Source organism: Bos mutus, chromosome 9, assembly GCF_027580195.1.
Source record: "Bos mutus isolate GX-2022 chromosome 9, NWIPB_WYAK_1.1, whole genome shotgun sequence".
NCBI lineage: Eukaryota > Metazoa > Chordata > Mammalia > Artiodactyla > Bovidae > Bos > Bos mutus.
In genome coordinates this window covers 91,772,962-91,790,828 of record NC_091625.1, presented here as the reverse complement: position 1 = coordinate 91,790,828, position 17,867 = coordinate 91,772,962, and the positions used below count along the sequence as shown (strand labels likewise).

The following is a 17,867-nucleotide window of genomic DNA, read 5'->3' as shown; positions in this document are numbered from 1 at the left end:
TCACTTACATGTGGAACTTTAAAAAAAAAAAGAATTCCTAGACACAGAGAACAGATTAGTGATTGCCAGAGGAAGGGTCAGGATCCGGCAAAATGGGTGAAGGTGGTCAAAGGTACAAACTCCCAGCTATGCGATGCCCTGAGGGTGCCGGGCATAGCGTGGTGATGATAGCTACCAATATTGCATTGTATATTTGAAACTTGCTAAGGGAGTGAGTCTGAAAAGTTCTTATCATGAGAAAAAAATTCAAACTCTTGTCTGATGATGAATGTTTACTAAAACTATTGTGGAAAGCATTCCACAATAAATACATGCAATAAACCATTAGGTTTTATACCTAAAACTAATCTAATGTTATGTATCAATTATATCTCAATTTTTAAAATTAAAATGTATGTGTATTTAAAATTAATTGAGCACCCATGGTGTGTCAGTAGTTAAAATTTATGGAGCACCTATCGTGTGCCAAGCCCTTGTAAAGGGCCATTTTTTTTTTCCCATTTAATTTTTAGCACAAAGCTACAAGGTAGATAGTATTCATTATTCCAGTATGCAGCTGAAGAAAGAGAAGGTCAAAGAGAACTTGATCAAGATCATATTGCTGGGGAATTCAGGGAGTTTGAGCAAGAGCCCCCTGTTATCCTTGCTTGGTACTGCAGTAAACACTTCTCTGCTCAAATATATATTTACATATATATTTAAAAAAAAAAATCTTATTGCTATCCAAAGATAGGTCAAGGTTCAGATCCTGGCAATCTTGTTCCAGAGCCTTTGCACAGAAGGAGTCCAAGGGAAACTCATTAAGACTCTGACTTGGGCAAGATTTAGGACTGGTCTATCTTCACAAGACAAACAACTTCACAAGATTTGAAAGCTCTTCTTCCGTTAGACTCATCAATTGCTCTCAATTTCTTATGCAAATGAATTTACAAATACATAAATGCCAACTCACAGCAGAAATGCAATCCTGATAAATCTGTAATGAGTGCAACTCTTATTAATAGCCTATGGTTCCAATGAGAAATCTTCTTGTAATTTACAACAGAGGCATAATTATTCTATTTCCCATAAATGGCTACTGTAGTGATACCAAGTTTGTAGCTTGTCACATGGATGACAACACAAGACATATGTAGCTGTTCATTTGTAACAAGTCCGATACATTGTGAGTATTCCCTAGCAATAACATTATGAAACATATTTATGAATTTATGGGGACATTTGTTTAATGTCACAAATTAAAGCATCAAATATGAAGTAAATATGGTGGACCATGAACTGTAACATACAAATGAAATGTTGTTATACATTTTGTAATTTTTGTCTTGCTACCTCTATATTTATCCATTTGTGCTATGCTTTAAGTTAATATCAGAGTGACAAATGTCACCACCCACAGTCACCCCTCCTGTGAAGAGAACTATTTATATTAATGTAGTTATGAAGTGAAGAATGATATCTGGAAATACTCTGGAGTCCTACCTATGAAACATTGGTATTAAAAACCAAAGAATGGCTTAATTACCTGATGGCATTATTTTACTTCAAAAATCTAAAATATTGATAATGAGGTGATTCATAGAGTGATGACAGTAACCTTTTACCTTTGTTATATACTGAAAGATCACTTGATTTTTATGGACTTTTGTGGACATGTGTTTCAAGTAATTGTGTTCTATGTATCAATGAAATCAAATACATAATGTCAGAAAAGATGCTCCAGCCTAATTTTGCACTATGTCTTCTCAACTGAGGGTCACAGTTATGTGTTTTCACATTCACTTAGTGTGCTCAATTGTGTCTTGGATACATCTAAGATGACAGGAAATGGTGTGATGAACCTTAAGTTTGCGATCCTCAGGTTTGCCCCACAACCCTGTTTTCTTCTTATTGGTCTGTATTATCTATTTACTGTCTATCTCCCCCTCTGCCTAATTATAAGCTCCTTGAGATGATGACTGAGTCTTCTTCCTCTTTGAATCTTCATATTCCTCTTTGGATTTCCAGTGCTGGCACGTATCTTGAAAACAGTAGGCGTGTGATATCCATTTGAGGAATGAAGAAAGGAAGAAAAGAGGGAGAGATGAAAAGAGTGGTGGAAGGGAGGGAGAGCAGGAGGGAAGGAAGAAAGAAGGAAGGAAGAGAGGAGACAGGAATGAATTCTGCTGTATCCTCTTCATAAACTAACAGGCTCCACCCTTGTAGTCCCCACAATGACACATATACAAAGAAAATGTGCAATTCTCGATGAAGATATTCACACAGATACAAGTGATACCAAGAAAGGACATCATCATAATGTTCTGCTGCTATGAAACTTAGAGAAAATTCCTCTGGTTACAGTGTACTTGGATTTATATTTAATTAAGATCATATTGTTCATTGTTTTTGAATAGTAATTTTAAAATACTCAAATAGTGTTTATTAAGTATTTAGCATGGTCTGATATTATGCTAAACACTGAAAGAAAAGCAAAAGAAGTTGTGCAGTCATACATTCATTCAGCATTTATTGAGTATTTAGTAATTTGCCAGATGTGTTGAACACTTTCCTGCCCTTGAGATAATTATATTGTTCCTGGGAAGCCAGAGCATGCAAGTGTAAAACAGAACACTGGGAGAACATAGAGATAAATATAAGCATTTAATGATAAAGGCAATATTAGCCAGTATTTAGTAAGTGCTTACTATGTGTCGGTCAAGGGGCCAAGCATTATACATGCATTACTTTATTTAATGTTCACTGTAATTTATACACACACAGTACTTTATATTCATGCCATTGAAATACTTGTTTTATAGCTAAGAAAGCTCAGCCCAAAACAGTTAATAATAAAGAACAGTTAAATAATTTGCCAAAGTCATCAGCAATTAATTTGAATCAATGGTCTTTCTCACTCCTAAATTCATACACTTAAACATTTGGTTCTACCACCCCTGATCACTGCCTAAATTTTTGGATGCAGGTAATATACTCTAAGGAATGGAGATTTTGTTTGGGCTAAAATTAATTTTTAAGTGACATGGAAGAGGCAAAACTTGAGATACCAATCTTGAAGTGTGGGCATGATGTATATTACTTGAATAAATAGAGGAAAGAATTGATCACATCAAAGTGAAAGCAGGGGATAGTAAATCCAAAAATGTCAAATGCAAATTTATATGAAATGATGAGATCTGCCTAGGAGCAGATAATTTAATGGGATGGAAGCTTTGGGTCCATAAGTCTACCGAGACCAATGGATGTGCTCAAGATGGCAACATAGAGATGAACCACCATCCTCCCCTTCCATATCAGCCCTTAGTTAATGGCACCAAATTTTGTTCCCATTTGAATATGTGTTCTCCTTTTCACCTCCATCTCCAAAAGTTTCACCTCCATCTCCATAGTTCCCAGCTATGCAATATTTTTCTTAGATTCATGCTCCAATGTAACTCACTTAATGCTGCCATGCAAAGTATTACATCCCTCTCTAATCCTCAGTTTTCCTATTAGAGAAGTGAACAGGACAATAAAACCTGTTTCAAGGCTAGTATATGCATTGAATAAGATAATACATGTAAAGTATATAGCTCAGTACTGTTTACCTGGCACATTGTATCAACTCAATGAATATCAGTTTTGCCATCTTCTTATCTCATCTTTTTTATGATCTGTCTCCTCTGTTTTCCACCTCTTGAAATATGGCTAGAGTGAATCTTTCCAAAAAAACCATATGTCATCATTTCAGTTTGCTGCTTTAAAAATTTCCAGTGATTTCTCATTGCATCCAGGATGAAATCCAAATCACCTAGTCTGGTACTAACCTTATAGGCCATCCATTGGTAGATTAATTTAATTTTAAAAATAAGTAAGTCCATCCTATGTGCTAGGAACTATTCTACATGCGTCACAAAAACAACAGCAAACTTGGTAATTCAACGTCTAGAGTTCAGGACAAAGTTCTGAATGAGAAATGGTTTGGAGTTCATCACCATTAGGGTGAAACCATGGGCATGGTTGAGATTGCTGATGGAGAACATGAAGCTTGAGGAGGGAAGAGGGTCAAGAATAAAACCTTTGGGATTATCAGCATCTGGTATTGATAGGGATAGACAAAGGAAGAAGAGTCCACGAAGGAAATTAGAAAGACCAATCAGGAGAAATTGAATGGGAACAGACAAGACTGATATTAAAGACAAGGAGGAAGACGCAAGGAAGGAAGATGTTGTCAACCACATAAGTAAGCAGACCCTGCAACGAGAAAGCCAACAGTAATGTGTGCCCTGGTGAGGGTAGAAACCTAACCACAACAGCTACAAAAGAAAATGGGAAGTGAGAAAATGGAAGCAGGTTCATGGGCTATATTTCTAGGTGCTTCTTGATAAAAATGAAGAGATAAATCCCTCTATTCCCACTCCTGCATCTCCACTCAGCCAGAAGTTGAATTTTTTTTTTTTTTTCAGAAAGACTTCATTGGTCAGTGGCTTTCAACCCTGGCTCCTATTTAGAATCATTTCAGGATAATTTAAGAAAAAAAATGACACCCAGGCCAAGTGCCAAAATTCTTATCCAAATGATTTTGAAGTAAATATGACACTGATATTGTTTTAAAGCTTCAAAAGTGATTCGAATTTGCAGCCAGGTTTAAGTGGGCAACAAGCAAGAAACCAATTACAAGCCTCCTGGCTATCTCATGAAAGATGTGAGCAGAAAATCCTGTTACACGGCAGGGACTTTGAGTAACACTAACTATTATGTTTTATGCATTTACACTGCACCGTGCCCAGGAATTGATGTATACTATCTTAATGTATCCTTGGAATCACCTTATGAGTGTGATGATCATCCCATTGTGTGGCTGTGGAAACTGAGGCTCAGGAAGGTTGGAATTTTACCCAATGTTAGCCAGCTGGTGAGAGCAAAGCCAGGATTCACAGGAACTCAGTCTGTTGAATCTGGTTCCCTGTATGCCTAACCTGCTCAACCAAGTAACCAAGTGAAGTCGCTCAGTTGTGTCCGACTCTTTGCGACCCCATGGACTGTAGCCTACCAGGCTTCTCTGTCCATGGATTTTCCAGGCAAGGATACTGGACTGGGTTGCCATTTCCTTCTCCAGGGGATCTTCCCGACCTAGGGATTGAACCTGGGCCTCCCGCATTGCAGGCAGATGCTTTACCCTCTGAGCCACCCGGGTAGCCCACACAAAAGCACTGTGGCTGGCATCACAGAATAATCAAATAATTCATTTCTGTGACTATACAGACAAAAGCTAAAAACCAGAAGTGAAAACTTAAGACTAACCACACTAACTCTCCTGAGGGTTCTACTAGAATATTCAGGAATACCATATTGTCCGTTTCCAAAATTATCCCTCCATCATTTACTTGGCTAACTCTATACTGCTGAAATTTAATTAACAGGTCCAACACAATCCAGATAAACCACTAGACAGATAATTAATTTTGCTTAAACTAAACCTGAACCTGAATGGCCCTTCTATTCCACCTTCCTAAGTGACCCAAAACCGAATGGATGCAGTGACATAAACCTAAATAATGATTTAGTAGAGCAATTACCAAAAGTTTAAAATTTTCTCCGAAATGATCTGCATGATAGAGAGTCCTAAATTTGCACATGAGTGAAAGTTTGTAAACTATTCAAGAGAGGTGAGCAGAAGAGTATCACCAGGCACCTTAAACTGTAACTCATTGTAACTAATATTCATGTCATGGCACACACACAGAAATCACACCTGTCCTCCAGAAGTAGACATAAATATGTTAGCATGCGTGTTCAGGCGTGCACTACTCACATGTGCCCCAACATGGAACCGCTTGGGCCAACCCCAGCTTCTACAACTGTGCTAACAGCCACAGCACTTTAGGACTAAGTAAACAATGGATACTTTTTTAATTTGTAAGTGACAGGATGAAGAATATTGTGGATTTTCCCCACCAGACTGTAACAATATTAGGTAAATCAAATTTTGCACCTCATTTATTTAACAATGTCGTTTTTCAGTTGCTATCAGGTTTTTTAGTCTCTCAGAACACGAGGCTGCACAAATTTCCCAGAACTTATTTTCACAAAGAAAAAAAAAAAAATGTTAGCTCTTGAACACTTAATTATAATTGGCTACGCTTCTTTTCTTTTATTAAGTGATAATTTATGAAAGACTACTTCAAGATCATCTAAACCACTGCCTTTGGAAAGGCTGAAGCAAGGGAATATGTAATTGCTGTGTAATGTAATCAGAATATGTAATTAACATATAATCATAAAAGAAGAAGATAGTCTCATAGCATCCATGCCCCAAAGTCAACAACAAGACTGTATTAAAAAGGCTGTGTATGCTTATAAAAATATTTTAATGAAGATAACATTTTTTAATAAAATATTTGCTCAATCATTTTTTTAATTTCAGCCAGAAAATTTGACCTAGAACTTAGTACTGGAAGGATACAGCGTCTGGTTTTTAAACTGGTTCACAGCCCCCTTCATATTCTCCAGGTCCCATGAACTCCACTCACTCACCACCCCAAAGCCTTCTTCAGTCACATCCTCTTCCATTCACCTCTAAGTTTCTTCTTTCTCCTGAGTTTTCATTTGTTATTGAGGGCCATCCTCCAAAACCAAGCTTTGTTATTTTAAATATCTGGTCCATTTTTTTCCTAGTCAAGGATCCATAAAAACATACAGAAATGCAATCACAGAAAATCACTGAGGATGGGGAGGTCACAAAATTTTGTACCCTAAATCAATGACAAAACTCAGGGCAAGAGATGAATGCCATTAAGAATCATAAAGATAATACCCAGAATTATAATAGCGAACATAGTTCAGAATTAAGTGCCTTTTATATGTTCTCTTGGAGGAGGAAATGGCAACCCACTCCAGTATTCTTGCCTGGAGAATCCTGTCGACAGAGGAGCCTGGTGGGCTGCTGACCATAGGGTCGCATAGAGTCAGACACGACTGAAGCGTCTTAGCATGCATGCATGCATTGGAGAAGGAAACGGAAAACCCACTCCAGTGTTCTTGCCTGGAGAATCCCAGGGACGGAGGAGCCTGGTGGGCTGCCATCTATGGGGTCACACAACTTAGCAGCAGCAGCATACATTCTCCTAGTTGTAGACATGAGATAGTTTATATTTTAATCCTTTAAAAAAAAAAAAAGCTGCAACAAACTTCTTGTACATATCTTCTTAGATACATGACTGAGAGTTTCTTTAAAGCAGGTACCTAGCAGAGTTGCTAGGTATAGTGTAAAAATATTCCAGATGACTATGTACTACTCAATGGCTTTTCAGGGTGGTTTTAAGAATTATCAGTTTGGAGGAGTTCCTTTTCCTTAATGCCAACTCAATAGACTCTGGCATTTTAATTTTTGCAAATCAAATTAGCCAGAAATGGTACTTTGTTTCTTCAGTTTGTATTTCTCCAATTATTAATAAAGCTAGATTTCCTTTTATTGGTGTTTTAACCAATTTAATTTCCTCTTCTCATAGCTGTCCAATTTCATGTGTTTAGTTTTCTAGAGAGTTTTCTCTTTCTTATAGATTTCTAGAATTTCCTATCTTCCTTATATTAAAGATATTAATTATATATCATTAAATAAAGTGAAGTTGCTCAGTCATGTCCAACTCTTTGCGACCCCATGGATTGTAACCTATCAGGTTCGTCTGTCCGTGGGATTTTCCAGGCAAGAGTACTGAAGTGGGTTGCCATTTCCTTCTCCAGGGTATCTTCCTGACTCAGGGATTGAACCCGGTCTCCTGCATTGCAGGCAGATGCTTTACCATCTGAGCCACCAGAAAAGCCACTATTATATATAATATATATATTATATATCATTATTATATTATGTATAATGATAAACATAAATAATAAAACAATAAATTATATATATAATATATAATTAATATATGTTAAATTTTTTTCAGTTTTCACATACCTTTAACTACAGGTTTGTGTTTATTACTGCATAAATTAGAGCTTTAATTGTGATGTGGTCAAATGTATAAATCTCCTTGGTTAAGACATCCATTTTTTAATTCTCAGTTGATAAAACTACCACCTGTATTTTCTTCTACTAGTTTCAAATTTTTGGTTTTCTCTTTTAGGCATTTAATCCACACAGAATTCATTTGTATGTAATATGGTGAGAAAGGGAGTCACGTCTATTTTTTCCATACTGAGAGCCATTTATTGCCTTATCACATATTAACAGTCTATTTTCTGCCCACTGAGTTGTAATATCACCTTTCACATAAGTTCCCACATAAGACAAATCTGCCATTAGACATTATATTCTGTACTATTCAGCAATTTTTTTCTTATTCAAAAAGCATATCATTTTATATTGCTTTATATTACACCATATTTTAAATTAAGCTTTATATTATCTTGGTACCTTATAGAATAGTTATCTTTCCTTTGTTTGTGCCTATTTCCATTGTTTAATTTTGTTTTTAGAATTATCTTAGATAGTTTTCAAATTCCATGGACTCTATAGTTGCAAAGAGTCAGACACAACTCAGCGACTTTCACTTCACTTCACTTCGTTTTCAATTTTTTTTTTCTTCCATTTTAAGCTTTGAATCTCCTTCACAAACTCTAAAAACTTAGTGATGGGATTTTAATTCCAACTGCATTCAATTTCAAATTTTATTTGGTAGGGAAATGGTATCTTCATTATTGTGAGTCTTCTCATTCATGAAAACGATATATTTATTACTTTAAATCTATTTCAATGTTCTGCAACAGAGTAAAATTTCTTCATAACAATTGAACATATCTTTTGCTAAATTTGTTCCTGGCTACCTCACAAATTTCATTGCCACCGTGAATAGGGTTTTAAAATCGATTATATTTTAGAAATAGAAAATCTATGAGTTCTCTGTGTTAATTTTTATATACTAACGTTCCTAAAATCTTTTATATTAATAGCTGTAATATTCTGTCAGTTGGTTCTCTTGGATCACATATGTAGATCATCATTTGCAGTCTGCCTTCTTCTTTATAATCCTGTAAATTGTAGTTGATTTCTTTATTACCTTTTTTAATAAGAATTTATTCATCTATTTATTTATTATTATTATTATTTTAGGTGGCAGCACTGAATGGCATGTTCCCTGACCGGGTATCGAACCCATGTCCCTGTGGAAGCCTGGAGTTTTAACCGCTGGACCTCCAGGGATGTCTCTATTTCTTTTATTATCTTGTTGGTTAGTTCCATGAGAACAAGGTTGGATGACTATAATGACCATCCTTGTTTTATAAAGCACATTAATGGAAATTCTTTTAAGTTATGTAAGTGTGAGGATCATTATAACTTTTTTTTAGATGCCCTCCTTTAGCTTAAGAACTCTATTTCATGTTCGTAGCTTAATAAGAGCTTTCATCATAAAGGACTTTTATAGAATAATTTTTCTAAAATAATTTTTCTCTAATCATTGAGACAGTTATATTGGCTTTAATCTGAATTTATTAGTACTGTGAATAATATTTAGAGATGTCTAATCTTTTAAAAAAAATTATTGAATTCCTTAAATAAACCATAGTTGGTCCTAACAATTTTTTCTATAACCCAGATAGTCAATTTTCTAATATTTTACTTAGTATTTTTACATCATTTCAAAATAAAATATGTCTATAATTTATTTTGTTGTTTGATTATCAAGATTATACTAGCATAAAATTGCTTTTATAAAAGAGAGAGCACTTGTAAAGTTTCCATAACACTTTCTTCTAAAACTTCCCAGGCCTTTGTCTTATCACTGCCCTGGGAAAGGACAGGGTAGGATTTTGGCTTTTAATCCATTTCTTTAATAATTATTTTTCTACTCAGTCTTCTGTTTCTCCTTGAGTACATTGCACCAATGTATATTTTTCTTGAAAGTCATATGTTTATCTATTTTAGTCATTCATACTATTCTCTGATACTTTAAATTTTAGTTATTCATACTATTCCCATTTTTTTTTAACTGTTGTTGGGTTCATTGCTTCAGTTTTATCTTTATTATGTTGTTTTACTTATCTTTTATTAATTCATGCAATTATTTACTATTTTAAATACTCTTCTATATACCATTTCCTGAAAATTGGTAGTTAGACCTAGAAACCTGATCATATTCATTATTTTGTTTGGCAAAAATATTTTATAATGTCATATACCATGAAGAGATTCATAATGCCTGGTTGAATTTCTTTTTTTGATGTTACCAGCTAGTGATAAAAATGCCTGTGCTATGTGCTAAGTCATTTCAGTTTTGTCCAGCTCTTTGTGACACTCTAGCCCACTAGGCTCCTCTGTCCATGGAATTCTCCAGGCAGGGATGCTGGAGTGGGTTGCCATACCCTTCTCCAGGGGATCTTCCTGAACCCATGTCTCTTCTGTCTCCTGTATTTGCAGGCGGGTCTTTACCACTAGTGCCACTTGGGAAGTCCTAAAATTGCCTAAATTCACTCAAGTTGAATTTCCAAATAACTGTTTTAATATTATTATTCCTTTTGTATTCATAAGCTTGAAACCAATCCTCCTAGAGACAGAAATTTTCTTCATCAATTATTTGGTTACCCCAGGTACAGTTCAAACAGAAAGGATAAGAATATAAAAATATTTGACTTTTTTCTTTTATTTAAGAGTTTTCAAATGAGTTGGTGCCCCAACCGCTTCAAAAGATGACAAAGGAAGTGCTTCCTTTTAATACCTTCACGAACCCATGCATTTAGAAATATTTGATATGCTGCTGTCTTTCTTGGTCTTCAAAGTGTCCCATCTCTGACCTGAGGGAACTTTCTCAACTCGGCTTTTAAGTCGCTTTGACATGTAACTTAGAGTCTTTGATAATTCCCTTGATTTCGGGTATGACAAGGTAGTCCGGGCTCTTAAAAACTTCCTGTTCCAGAACTTAAGCACTTATCCATGGATTTGTGGCTTCTTTGTTTAGTGAATGGTATTTAAAACCACAACCTGAACCAAGAGATGTTCATTGCCCATTGCTATTTGGACCCTTCCCACCCTCATGACTGTTTTTGCTCTTTGGTGTGTGTGTGTGTGTGTGTGTGTGTGTGTGTGTTACTAGCATAGTGAAGAGCTGACTCATTGGAAAAGATCCTGATGCTGGGAGAGACTGAGGGCAAGAGAAGAAGGGGGAAGCAGAGGATGAGACGATTGGGTGGCATCACTGATTCAATGGACATGAGTTTGAGCAAATTCTGGGAGACAGCGAAGGACAGAAAAGCCTGGCATGCTGTGGCTCATGGGGTCCCAAAGAGTTGGACATGACTCGGTGACTGGACAAGAAGTAGATAAATCTATCAAGACTTTGTACTGAACTTTACATTTGAACTATTTCTAGTTCAAATCCATAATTATAGAGTTTCTACTTAGCCTCATTGAGCTCGTATCTGTATCATTTTTTCCCACATTGAAATCCTTGGTTCTCAATGACTCAAATATAAATATTCATTTTCTTTATCCTTCAATGGACACAACAGTCTTACAGTAATATTACTGCTAAAAGTATATTTTAGTTCTTTTAGTCTTTACAGATAATGCCTCAGATGTAGTTCAATTACTTTTAAAAATAAGCTGGAATAATTTCTCTTTATGTAGCTATTGCTCCTTTATTCCTAATAATTGAGATGGTAGCTAATTTAATGTCTGTGGATTGTCTTGCTTTGTACAAAACCTTGACTGTATTAGAAATTTCCCTATGAAAGTTTATCTCTCAGTCTTAAGGGAAACCCAAAAATTGAGTTCTACTTTCCGTGAAACATTTTTCAGTGTCTCTACCAAGATCCTAAAAGTTTCCCTGTTTATGAACCGTGTTTATATTAATTCATGGCTCCATGTTTTATTGCCTTTCAGCACAAATTCAGGTTCTACTCTCAAGGCAATTGTTTCCTCCCACAGTAAGGTATGAACTGGTCTTCCAGGATTACAAGCAAAGATCTTTCAGTTCTTATTGATAGAATAGTGATGTCACAGCTTCTTCCTCTGGGAAGGGAGCCTGGATCATCTCTTGGGTGTGCGTGGGGCCTCTTTCCTGACCTGTAGGTCCTGAGGTGAGTTTCCACACTGGAACCTGCGTCCCACCACTTCTTTGCTTACTGTGCCACTTCATTTTGCTACCTGAAGTTTTCTATTTTCATCGTAAATTTCTTTGTTAATATTTAGGAGTAGTTTTGGTGACAATTTCTGTGCATTATAAGTAGTAGTGGAGTTCTCTGCATCTGTGGATGCCACAGCCTTGATCAGAAGTCCCAGAAATTAAACTTGTACAGATACATTCACACAGTCCAGAAAATCCAGGTCAAATCTGGAAGCTTTCTCCATCCAGATATTTTGATATTTATAAACAACTGAATAATTGAATTTTTCACCTGGTCAGTTAAGTTCATGTAGGTACACATCCATTTTAATTTGTGGTACTCATTTTAAATGGTTTTCAACCTTTTAATCTATGCTCTGTAGTAGTTTGACCTTGATTCACCTTGAGTGACTCAGTGGGGATGCGTCTCTCTGAGTGTTCGAGATCATGTAATTTAACTCATGCACTGATGTACTACAGCCTAATAGATCCTAAAGATTTGAAAGCTTTCTCTTTGGGTGTACACCCAGCACTGTTTAGGGACATTGTATTTTCTAGTTCATCATTTACTCAATTGTTCGGAAGGAGACTTCATTTGCATTTAAGTTATTAGCTTCCTCAAACTCAGCCCCATCTCTTCTTAAAAGTTTAATTTTTTCAAAAGAGAAAAATCACATATTTTTAGCACTTTCTTTTCCTATGACTTAAACATATCTTAACACGATTTTTAAAAGATATTTTAAAATTAAATTTATCCCTTGACAATTTGATTTGTAGGCTAAGGAGAGCAAAGTTTTACAAATGGAATACTTTTAAATAAATCATAATTAATTAACTATGCAAATATATCAAATAAATGTGGATACATAGTTAGATGACTAATTACCATTCAGAAAGGTTAGAAATTGTAATCCTATTTTTTAGCTTGGTTAATATAATATTATAATTGGGGTTGCTTTGATCATGGGGAATGTCAGAGACAATAATTTTTCAAGCTTGGCTGATTTTGAAATCATATGGTTATGAGTATTAGCAGCTTAATATAAAATGTGGTGCTGTCCACAAAGTTAAAAGAAAATTATTTTTGTCATAATAAGCTATATTAATTTAATTAGTTGTGTATGCGGTTATATTTTTCATTTGAAAATGAAAGCAGAATGGTTGTCGATAGATCTAGTTCTTAAAAAAGAGAAAAAAGAGTTCTTTGATATTTTAACTCTATAGGAAAACATTTTTGTCTCCTTGGGTTTTACTATTTCATACATCCTAGTTATTTTAAGTGCCAGCTAATTTCTGGATCATTCAATAAGTGTTCATAGAGCCTCAGTGGTGCATTTAGACTGCCAATCCTTGAGTTAACTGAATGTAGCCTCTCCTGCTGCTGCTACTGCTGCTAAGTCGCTTCAGTCGTGTCCGACTCTGTGTGACACCATAGACAGCAGCCCACTAGGCTCCCTCGTCCCTGGGATTCTCCAGGCAAGAACACTGGAGTGGGTTGCCATTTCCTTCTCCAATGCATGAAAGTGAAAAGTGAAAGTGAAGTCGCTCAGTCGTGTCCAACTCCTAGTGACCCCATGGACTGCAGCCCACCAGGCTCCTCCATCCATGGGATTTTCCAGGCAAGAGTACTGGAGTGGGGTGCCATTGCCTTCTCCGGTAGCCTCTCCTGGCCTACCGCAATGACCTCCTACTTTGCCTTCTGGCTTTGAGACTCAGTCCCTCTGATCCATCCTCCACTCTGACACCAAGATTGTCTTCTCGTGAAGCCACCTGGGGCCTGTACCCTGCTCGCTGTGTTTCACACTTCTATGGGGCTGATCATCTATTACAGTGACTCTTGTAAACCAAGCATCCATGGGCCATCCCCAGGCAACAGACTCATTTCTTGCACTCATACTGTGATGTCAGTCTTGGTTTTGTTTTCACTTCGATTTGTTTCCAAATTTTAAAATGAGATTTTAGGTAAAATTCTAGAAATCTGAGTTTTCTTCAAAACTTGAAGTGATGTGACAGTGTTGGCCCACATTCCTTCAGGAGCTGAGCAGCGGCTGCTCCTCTCAGATGAGGCTGGTCACAGCAGGCACCTCGGCCCCCACTCACTGATGTTAACCACCTGAAACCTGAATCTGTGGTCCTTGAATGCAGGCTCAGATCCACATCTGTCATTTTTCCCACAAGGCTATAGTGGATTAAATTGTGTCTCCCCAAAGGATAGGTCCACCTGGAATGTCAGAATGTGACTTGATTTGGAATAAGCGTCTTCGCTGGTATAATAAAGGGAAGTATCTGAGATGAGATTGGGGCTTCCCAGGTGGCTCATCAGTAAAGAATCCGCCTGCCTATGCAGGAGACATGGGTTCGATCCCTGGGTTGGGAAGATACCCTGGAGGAGGAAATGGCAACCCTCTCCAGTTTCCTTGTCAGGAAAACGCCATGGACAGAGGAGCCTGGGGAGCTACAGTACATGCAGTCACAAAAGAGTACACACGACTGAACGACTGAGCATGCACACACATCTGAGATGAGATTATCCTGGATAGGATGGGCCTTTTAAATATGAAGATGGGCTGTCTTCATAAGAGACAGAAAAGGAGACGACAAAGACACACAGAGAGAAGAAGGCTGAGTGAAGATGGAGGCTGAGGTTGGAATCACGCAGCTTCAAGCTAAGGAGAGAGGAAGGTGTCAGCCACCAGCAGCGCAGGACAACTTTTTGTGGTTTAAACTTCCAACTTGTGGTAGTTTGTTACAGCAGCCCCAGGAAATTAAAAAAGCCCCTCTGTGATCTGGGTCTGGCCTAGCTCTCTAGTCTCCACCCCGATACTTGCTTGCTGCTCCCTCACAGCTGTGTGATTTTGTGATTCTGTCTTTGAACTGGCTGCTCCCCTTGCCTAGAAAACTCTTATCTCTTTCTTCCTGTTGAATTTCAGTTCACTGTTTAAGGCACATGTCAGAAGGCAAACTCCTTGGAGAACCACGCCTCCTTAGCTGGGAAAATGAACAGATTGCTGCCCCCTGGTGCCAATATCGATCCCTGATCTACAACTCCTTTTAGCACCAGGCTACACCTGGCTAAACTATGCCAAGGTAAGAAAGCTTCCATCAGAGGTCTTATTTGAACTAATCTTTCAAAGAGGTGAAGGTTTGAGGCATGTGATGGTTAATTTTATGTGTCAACTTCACTAAGCTGTGACAAAGCTGTTTGGTCAAACTCCAGTCTACATGCTGCTATGAAGGTATTTTTTAAGATGTACTTAACATTTAAATCAGTAGACTTTGAGTAAAGCAGATTACCCTCCACAATGTGGGTGGGCCTTGTCCAATCAGCTGAAAGTATTGAGAGCAAAGGCTGAGGTTTCCCAAAATAGAATAAATTTTCCTCAAGACTGAAGTGTAAAAAATAAGAAACCCTGCCTGGGTGTTCAGTCTGCTCCCCTGTGTACTTTGGACTCCAGACTACAACCCTCTCCTGACTTTCCAGCCTACAGCACAATTGAAAACTTGCCAGCTCCCATAATTGTGTGAGACAAGTCCTTAAAATAAATAAATAGCTGGTGTGTGTGTGTGTGTGTATTCTACTGGTTCTGTTTCTCTGAAGACACCTGATTAACACCAGACAGAAAAGAGAAAGAAGAACATTCCAGAAAGCACAAACAAAATAATACAGATGTGCTGGTGGAGTCAGGTGTGGCTGGATCATGGAGAATACTGAGACACGGAAAGAGACAAAGCTAGAAGGGGAGCTGGGGACCAGCCTCTTGCGGGGGTCATTTCAGACACATAAGCAGAGTTAGGACTTGTTCTGTCTGCTTTAGCAAAGTAGCTACTTTGGTTGCAGCACTGGGGTGGAAGCAAAATGTTGCAAAAATGCAAGTAAAATATAGTAAAGGCATGTAGTGAGGGACTGGAAGGAAGTGGGGGCAGATTAAGAATCAGAGCCAGAATCAAAGGACATGAACTGACGGCTGGTTTGCCGCACTATACTTTCTTGAAATCAGCTTATTTCTTATTCCTCTTGGCACCCAGGACCCAGCACACGATAACTTATCAAATGAGGGATGAATGGAAGAATAAACAGGAGGAGAATGATGCAAATATTTAAAGATAGCCCTGGTGCCTCTACATCACAATATCTATTCTTTTTTCCTTTCAGCACCTTTTAAAAGCTCTATTTCTCTACTTCTTGCCCATCCTCAAAAATCTGTATGATCTAAAAATAATAAAGAACAGTGTGGATTTAGTTTTGCAAAAAACTTCTTACCCCTTGAGCCTTACCTCTAATCTCCTCTGTTTTTCCTTCCTCCGGTTTTACTTTGTACGCTTTGGAGCCTGGAATGTATGAGATGTGATTGCTGAGTGTGACCAGTGAGGAGATTGAATTTAGTGGAAGTAGAATCAAGGTTGGTTGGAAAAACTGCTGTGTTAGTAAACTTTAGGGGAAATGGATAGGTGGTCAGGGCCTACCTAAGCAATGCGAAGAGGCAGAAAATTCAGAAGATGTCAAGCCACCATCGGGTACTTTGCAGTCATCTGACAAAACCTTCTAAACAGAGTCAGAGTGTAACAAAGCAGTTTCGAGAAAATCCATATTGTACGTTGCACCTTCTTGGTCACCTTGACAACAAATCCTCTTTCTTAAGACAATAATATCATACCAAGAAAAGCACTTGCAAATTATGTAAATGTTAATTACAGATGAAATATCTATGGCTGAGGTAGCTCCACCTGGGGAAATATCAGGAAGGTATCTGAAAGTTTGTACTGCTAACACAGGATGGGGTAAGGAGGGAAAATTGGAGTTGGGTTATAAAAAGGATAAAGTACAAAGGGAAGATGGATTTATTCACAACTAGCATCAATCAATCAAATGACGTGCAGTCAGGATACTGGATCCATTGGTCTTACCTCCTGGAAGGGACTTTAAACTGAAAAATGGAATAGTTATAGTAGAGACTGTAGCACTGTGGCACCTGCAGCTTCAGTTGATACTGAAATCAGCTGGGATGACTGAGGCCATGTAGAAAGGAGAAGAACCAGACATCAAAAGTGACAATGGACCAGTATACTGATTTTCAACATACTCTAAAGAATTCATTGTTCTTACGGAAGATCCATCTTTTAAAAAGCACTCTGACATGGATTCCGAGCAATTATTTTTGTTTGGCCACCCCACATGGCCTGTGGAACCTTAGTTCCCTGACCAGGGATCGAACCTGTGCCCCCTGCAGTGAAAACACAGAGTCTTAACCACTGGACCATCAGGGAAGTCCCTGAGCAACTATCTTGTTTTCTCTACATGGCCAAAAGTATTGCTAAAAATATCACAATGGAAAAAATAGATTTTACTTTTAAATCATCTACAAGTAACAAAGCACTTTAGGATATTGTCCTATTCGGTTGTACTCTTCCCAGGAAAATTTAGGCTTTAAGTATAAACTTTTAAACTTTGACATGAAATTCACGCTCTCTCAAGAGCTATGTTATCAGTGAGGTGGGTCAGAGGAGCACTAGATGACTGACCCCATCTTTCCATGTGTCTAAAACACAGCTTAATGGCTGTGGTCATTCCGAATAATTTTTTTTTCTTTATTGGTTCAATTAGGCAGACCATCGTAAAATGCATCTAGCTGTGGACACCAGTCAGACAGAAGCATCCGTGCACATAGGGGAAGCTTTCATTGGTGGTTTAGGAAGTGCATCTGTGTATTGGTCTCCAAGGTAACATAGTCTAACAGGTAGATCACAGGACTGGGGTTGGGCATGCGCAGCTCAGCCACGTTTACCAAC

The 17,867-nt window shown here is 37.6% G+C and overlaps 1 non-coding gene across 1 annotated transcript; it reads right to left on the bottom strand.

The window, feature by feature from the left end:
* Positions 1 to 17,272: 17,272 nt before the first annotated feature.
* On the bottom strand, positions 17,273 to 17,345 carry TRNAE-UUC (transfer RNA glutamic acid (anticodon UUC)). The gene has a single exon. It is a non-coding gene; the product is annotated as a tRNA-Glu (tRNA).
* Between the last annotated feature and the right edge of the window lie 522 nt (positions 17,346 to 17,867).